The 7,838-nt window shown below is 40.8% G+C and overlaps 1 long non-coding RNA gene across 4 annotated transcripts in view; it reads left to right on the top strand.

Moving 5' to 3' along the window:
- The first annotated feature begins 2,321 nt into the window (after positions 1 to 2,321).
- Positions 2,322 to 7,838, top strand: part of LOC310881800 — a 112,673-nt gene continuing 107,156 nt past the window's right edge. For 3 of the 4 annotated variants that reach the window (XR_014572603.1, XR_014572604.1, XR_014572605.1), the window contains exon 1: positions 2,323 to 2,410. This is a non-coding gene — a long non-coding RNA (uncharacterized lncRNA). Of the gene's footprint in view, positions 2,411 to 7,838 lie in introns of all 4 variants that reach the window. The other variant, XR_014572602.1, reaches the window with a different exon arrangement.

The following is a 7,838-nucleotide window of genomic DNA, read 5'->3' as shown; positions in this document are numbered from 1 at the left end:
AACAACTGGCTGTTCATCAAATAGCTTGTCTTCTTAGGTGGAGCTATTTGCTAGATTTCGGTAAACATGAAAAAGGCTGTAATGTGTGTGGAGCACACGTGTGTTTGGTTAGTGGTGGCGTTGCCTAGTGGTTACACTAATGGTTATAGGAGATCAAAAGAAAAAGTGGAAAGCTCATTAATTTTGGTTTGTCATTATGTAAGAACAGAGCAGTACATGCCTGTATGTGACTATAAAAAAAGTGAAGTGCTGTTCAAATTTAGTCACTGCTATAGTGCTTTTGTGTGTGTTCACTTGTATGTTCATATATTGTGTGGGGGTAGTGGGTGCAGGGTCTTATCTCCATCCTTTCCTAATAGCTAATGCTATGACTGTTTTACTAGAGAAAGAGAAGCTTTGCTTTCTTATTTTCCAAACACTTTTTTCAAAATAGTTTTTCAAAATAGTTTTTCAAAATACTGTGAAATTATTGGTGGTGTGCTCTTAGATGATGGAAAAGAAAATTAACATTAAAAAATACATGTGAATGTGTATCAGTGTTAGCATATTATCTAAGCTAGATGCAATTTAGCACCTAATTGTTTTGCAAATGTTATGCAGGTTAGGTAGGACCTTATACTGGGTCTAGCAGGGATGTTAACTTTCCCTGCAGCAGCCCGTACAGTGCTGTGCTCTGCACTTGTAGCTAGAGCAGCACTGGTATCACACCAGTGTTGTGTCTGCTGCTGAGCAGTGCTGGCACAGCATCAGGACTCTCTCTAACCCTCCTAGGGGGTGGGCAAAAACGTGAGAAAGAAACATCACCAGGGCAGCTGACCTAAACCAAACAAAGGGATATTCCATACCATATGATGTCACACTCAGCAATAAAAGGTGGAAAAAGGAAGCAGAGGGGAGGGGTGGGCTCTTGTTGTGAAAACGTCTGTCCTCCTGAACACCTGCTATGTTTGTTGAGGCCCTGCTTCAAGGACATGGTCAAGCATCGCTCATTTGTGGCAAGTAGAGAGTAATTTCTTTCCTCTGCACTTCCACATTGCCTTTACTTGTTTTGTTTTGTCCCTTTCCTCCTCCCTTTTCCCCTTTCCCTTTTTTCCCTTTAGTTAAATTGTTTAATTAATAATAATCTTTCCTTAATAATTATTTTTTTCCCTTTTATTAAATTATTCTTATCTCAACCCGTGAGTTGTTCTTTCCTTTACTTCTTCCCCTCTTCTTCTAAGGAGGGGGAGTGAGAGAGTGGTTGTGGTGTTCAGCTGCCTAGCACAGTAAAACCACCACAGACTTGAAAGCTAAAGCCCAGCACTAGACTTCCTTCTCTCTGAAAGGAGTCTGCTAGCCCCAGGTGAAAGGCCAGTGAGATGAGGCGACTTCTGAGTCCACAGAGATAAGAGAGAAAGGTTAAATAGCTAAAGAAAGAGATTTAGAACATGAGAAAGTGCTTCCTGAGGCTGCTTAGTGCCAGCTTCTAGCCCTGGTTCCCAAGGCTGTCTAAGTATTTTGTATGAATACATCACTGGATAATATGCATAATAACTACTCCTTTGCAGCTGTCAACGTTTCTTCAGTTTCAAACACAAATTCTCTTAGATGACCTATTCATGTCTTCTAAGTTTCATTCCTTCAGGGCATACTTCCATGGAGTTATTAAAAAAAATTATTATCTTTCCATAAGCGCGTAACATTTGAACCTTTAAGTTAGGCCTGGAATTAAGCTCTGTTAGAGGGAATCGTTTTTCCCTTGTCCTTTAATTCTGTTGTTGTCAAAGCAAAGAATAGTGCAGACAGTGCCATAAAATTAAATAGTTAATGTAAAAATGTTTTCCTGACTGCAGCAGGGTAATATCAAAATGTTCTGAATTGTTTATCTCTTTCCTAATGAGAAAGAGTATTATAGATATTAAGAGATTCCCTAGAGCTAATGTGTCTGAGGTCCATATATTGAAAGTTTCTAATGTTTAATAAATTATCAGCTAGCAAGCAACGGAGGATGATTTTAAAGTTTTTACATTTTTTTTCTTTCTTTTTTTGGATTTCTTTGGATAAGTAATACAAACACATCACAATGTTGCAATTCATGTCAATTCCTGTATGAAATTCATGGTCAGATAGAGATGCCAGTGCACATTTGGGAAATGTACACAGGCAGCTAGGTTCATTGTCCTCTTTTGTCTGCAGAAAGCAATCAAGAAAACATCTGTGCTTAGATAGAGCTGATTTTCATGGATTGGGTTCAGATGTTGGCAGAAGACCCATGCTCCAAGAGCAGCCAAAAGATGGTTAATTGGCTGTCAGCTCTGGAAGCCTGACCATTAGCTGTGAGACACTTATTTACAGAGAGTCACAATACTTATTTCCAAGGCAAGCAGAAAGTAGGGGAAGTCTGTGAGGAATGGGGATGAAAAGCGACAGGGTAAGTGGCACTGAAATGCTAATATCTTTTTTGCCAAAGGGGGTAAACAGAACAATGCTATCAGCAACAGCACTTATTACTTCTCCTGTTAAAATTAAACAAAACAGAGAGAAAAAAGACTGTAGCCATTTGGTGAGGGAGCTTTTTTCTGAAGTTTGTAGCAGTCATTATACTTCAGGAGCAGTGATTGTGCCAGATTTTTCTGAAACTGAGCTGCTAAATGACTAAACTATTGACTAGTCTTATTAAGGCAGGTGTGTGGCTGCCTTAAAGAGACTTCAGTCTCCCTTAAAAAAATAAATAAAAACACAAACAGCAGCAGAGTTTACTGCTTCTTTACAGTCCTGCCACACTCCTTTGTGAGAGAGAAAATAATGTCTTCTTCATTTTTCTCTTATCCTTGACACAACACTGAGCATAGAGCCAAATGCTTTATGGGGTGAGTTACATGTGCAAGATCTTCTCAGGAAGCTAGTGCTCATTTGGCCATCAATTCCTCCTCTCTTTATGTAGTGTTTTTAAGGTTCTGTGAAAGTTTTGAATTAAAAAAAAAAAAAAGGCAGGGAAAGTGAGGGTTTTCTGTTCTTACTTGTTTTTTTCCTCAAGATTCAGGATAATAAGTATGCTCAAACTGTCTGCAGGTATTAAAGTGATGTATGAGAATGGAAGTAAGGTATTTAGTAGCTGAAGATGCTGAATGGTTTTCAACCTTTTGGAAGAAGAGAAGTAGATTCATTTTCTTCTGGAAAGAGCAAGGCTGCTGCCAGGCCTCACTCAGATGGACTGATCTGAAATTTAGATAGTGGAAAAGAGTCCCATGCCATGCCCTTTGAATTAAAGAAAATCTTGTAACATCCACTGCTTTTGTGTCTGCTGACTCTTGTTACCTCATGCCTCCACAGTCATCCACTTCTGGCCCAAATTACGTATTATTTTGTAGCTTGGTGTCTTAAGGGAAAGAGGTTTATGGGCTTTTCTGCTGTCTGTTGACCCCATCTCACTGCAGAGTTGGAGTCCATTGGCCATTTTGAACTGAATTTAGCAAAGAATGTTAAATTTTGTTGAAATGTGGCTGGGTGGAGGAGGAAAACTTTATATATGCCTACAGAGTGTATTCAACTCCTAACAGTGCAACACTTGCTAGTTATAATAAAATAGATCCAGATGCTCCCCTTTAAAAGGTACTCCTATACTTTAAGGAAACCGTTTTTTTTTCCACCATGATTACTTTAAAAAAAAAAAGCACCAAACTCAGTTCCCCCCCCCCCATTAGATTGAAAGCATAGCAACCAATGTCTCTAACATACATTCAGATGACTTATTGTGGACATGCATGCAAGTATTTCAGTATGCCTGTTTTTGGTCGACATTTAATATGCAGATTCCTAATCGGCTACAATTTTTAGGCTTTTGTTTCCAACTTACTGTTAAACAGTGGCAACAGTGTTGGAAATGCTCCATGAGCTTTTTTTCTGCATTCCCCCCCCCCCCCCCCCCCCCCCCCCCCAGCAAGAAGCAATATATTCCTGGGACCTGAAAAAAATAGTTCTCCCTTTGGTTTGACAGAACGCTATCTGCACTAAACTGATATGTTAATTGAGTCTGGCAGCCTCCATTTAATTGTGACTCACTGCAAATGATCGAGTTTGTCAGCTCCTCAGTTGCAGTTCTGTTTTTGTAGTGAGAATAAAAGAAAATACGTGGCATATATAGTTTTACCTTCTTTTTTTTTCCTAAAAAGCTCTGCAATTTTGAATATTTTATTTATTTAATAATAATTTTAATTTTAAATATTTTATAATTGTCTTGATTTTTTTTCTATCCTTTTTGCAGATTTTTGACTCCAATAATTTTAGAATTTCCCTATGCAATTCAGTCTCAGCACTTATTAGCAGTTATCACTACCATCACAGGTTTAAATGTATGTAGGAAACAATTAAGCACAGCTAAACTTATCAGGTGCAGTTTTATTACAACAATGGTGCCAGTAAGTTTCAGTACTGGCCAGTAAAAAGAGCAATGCCTGGGACAGTGAGTAGCTGCAGCATCTGGATCAAATTCATCCTGTTGTAATTCACGAGGCTGTTGTCGAGTTAAAACAAAAATGAGTGCTATGACTTCTTTCCAAAAAATGTGACAAGATACCACCATGAATCAACTTGATAAGAAATATCCATCCACAAAATCTTCTTAGTCTAAAGAATTGTGGTGGAAAATAAGGAAATAACACACGTGATTAAAAACTCATGTTACTTGCCTATAGAAAGTAGTCATTATCTTCTGGTTTGTATTGCACTTACGATCCAAAAAATTCAGTTAGGCTAAAGTCTTTCTGTCCTAGAATTCAAACACTTAGTTTAATTGTACCATATCAAAGTGTTTTTTAGTCCAATTTAACTGTCCAAGCTGAGATAGAGAGGGTGGAAGGGAAAACAGGGACAAATGAGAAATGATGCCTGCAAGGTCTTTGCAGAACGAAGATAGATTATTGAGACCAGTGCTAAATCCATTTGGCTGTTACCAGTTACTTGCTGACCTAAAGAAATGTTCTCCACCCAATTTGCCAATATAGTATGTTCCTAGATGCTAACGCATACAATGGTTTGATTAAATTCTCCAGAAGTATTTAAGCTGTAGAAATTTCTTCCTAACTTTTGTGAACCAGAGTCCTAATGCATACATGAGATTCTGACTGTTGTGTAGCAACTCCTCTTGTAAATACATAACAATATTCTGTGTTTTTAAAATGCTTTCCTAGCAGAGGAATGGTCAAATCTTACTACAGTAAAATTTGCAAAAGATAGAGGGAAGAGCTTTAACTTGAAAAGGAACAGCGTAGAACCAGGTATGTCAAACCATTTCACAGAAATCTGCACTGGTGCAATTCTAAACCCTTGAAAAGAAGGAGCCGGTTAGGGTTTCTGCTACAATGGTCAGTGCCTGTGTTACTCCCAGAGTTCTCTCCAGTGACCAGAATGTTTAGAATTTCTATGTGGTGTGTGTTCATATGTTATCATATTATAAAAACGTAGATCCAGGATTCATGAAAAACATAACACCTCAATCAAAGGACACCTTTAAAATGTTCCAATAATTGGTATTGATGGGCAATACTGGTTCAGTACTATAATGAAAAGCATACTACAGAAACACAAATAAGAGGAAAAGATAGTGAATTTTCTTCATCCATGTAATATATCATCTCACAAATATATTTTTAGTAGGACTGGTCCCTAATTTCTTATCTGAGATTAAAGATCATCGTTATATTCTGACATCATATCAAGAGGCTGAAGATTCCTTTTTTCCAGGGTAGGAAGATATTGTTACAGTAACTATGTCTCTATATAGAAAAGAGTTGCGTATACCTTAAATACTGCCAATGATTAATGCTGTAGTTATTTCTATTTTGCTAATGTATAATGCTCCCTGCATTTGCTTTTGCAGGATGAAACTGCATCCATCAGTGGAGTGTTATCTTGCCAGCTTCTCCACTATTTTTATTTAGCTAGTTCAACCATTGCGTTACCTAAAAGCATCTAATTAATCATGATGTTCCTAATCTTGGCTCTTATTGAGACCACAGTTAATTAAGTTTACAAATCGACATGGCAAGTTTTGATCCAGACAAATTACCTCAGAGGAGGATTTGTATCAATAAAAATCTCTGGACCAATACGTTGTTGGCTTGTGCAGTTTGTGATAAAGATCTAGCTGGGTAGTCCTCAGTCATGGATTGGTCATAAACGCAGCTGTGCAATGTAAGCCAACTTGCTGAAACTACCTCAGCAAATTAGAAGTTAGAGAATGTCAGGAGCTCTTCTAAGCTGTTTTGCATCGAAAGGCTTACCTTCTAAGGTGTTCAGTACACCAGCTCCTCCTAAATCAATGGTTCTTCAAAGTCTAGTATGGCACCACTGAAATTAGTGGGAAGAGGACAGGGACAGAATCACAGAATGGCTGAGGTTGGAAGGGACCTCTGAAAATCATCCAGTCCAACCCACCTGCTGAGCAGGATCACCTAGAGCAAGTTGCACAGGATGGCATCCAGGCAGGTTTTGAATATCTCCAGAGGACGCTCCACAGCTTCTCTGGGCAACCTGTTCCAGTGCTCTGTCACCCTCACAATAAAGAAGCGTCCTCTCATGTTCAGCCAGAACTTTGTGTACTTCTGTTTGTGCCCATTGCCTCTCATCCTGTTGCTGGGCACAACTGAAAAGAGACTGGCTCCATCCTCTTGACACCCTCCTCTCAAATATTCATACATGTTAATGAGGTCTCCCCTCAGTCTTCTCTTTTCCAGGCTAAACAGGCCCAATTCTCTCAGCCTTTCCTTGTATGACAGGTGCTTCAGTCTCTAATCATCTTCGTAGCCCTCCTCTGAATTTGCTCCAGTAGTTCTATGTCCCTCTTGTACTAGGGACCCCAGAACTGGACACAATACTCCAGGTGTGGCCTCACCAGGGCTGAGTAGAGAGGGAGGATCACCTCCCTTGACCTGCTAGCAACACTCTTCCAAATGCACCCCTGGATAATATTGGCCTTCTTGGCAGGCTGACATTTTCCTCAGTCTCCCTTTTTCTGCTGATGTATTTGAAGAAGCCCTTCTTGTTGTTCCTGACATTCCTTGCCAGATCTAATTCCAAATGTACTAACCATGTTTAATTGGAAATGGTTTTTACGGGGGGTCGAGCAGCTATTTACAGCCCTGCTGTTGGGTAGCCATTAAAATGAACATGAAGTAGGTATAAGTAACAATAGGTTCATTTTAGGGGATCAGTCTTCCTCTGGGAGCCTTTAGGCCTCAGCAGTTTCTGAAGGGAGACCACCACAGTGGGTGTTGTGGGCTGGTTGCTTGTGGCCCACAGAGCACCCAGGAGGGAGCTCCCCAGCTAGGCCGAGGCAGTTGATGTGCCAGAAGGTGCCATTTGCAGCACCAGCGGGCCTCAGGTGCCCTGCCCAGGCCTGGGACAGGCTGCGGCAGGGAGTTGGCTGTCCTGACTGAGAAGCTGGTGATCAGGCTGGGTGGCTGTTGGGGGTGGAGAGAAACTGAAAGAATCTTCATGGAGACACTGTGGAGATGAGTGCCCAAACCCACATTGCTGGGCAGTGAAGGGGCAGCTGGTGGGCATGCTTGGTATAGAGATGCTCAAGATGGTGGAGGCTGAAGGTTGGTGACGGCCCCTGTGAGGAATGTCATCTTCTCCTCCAGATCTGTGGCTGCAGAAGAGGCTTAGTGCCCCGTTAGCAGCTGAGGGGTGAAAGCTGTCTGGGGAGGCAGCAGAGGGACTTGCACCAGAACAACACATCTGCAGCGGACAGACACAGAGAGGGATGGCAGTGGGAGAGACCCCTCTGCGGGGCACAGAGGCCTTGACCTGCTCCCAGAGTGTGTGTTGAGGGCCCAGGGCTAGGGCGCTGTGGAGAA

Source organism: Anser anser (genome assembly GCF_964211835.1).
Source record: "Anser anser genome assembly, chromosome: 15".
NCBI lineage: Eukaryota > Metazoa > Chordata > Aves > Anseriformes > Anatidae > Anser > Anser anser.
This window is presented reverse-complemented; position numbering and strand designations above follow the sequence as displayed.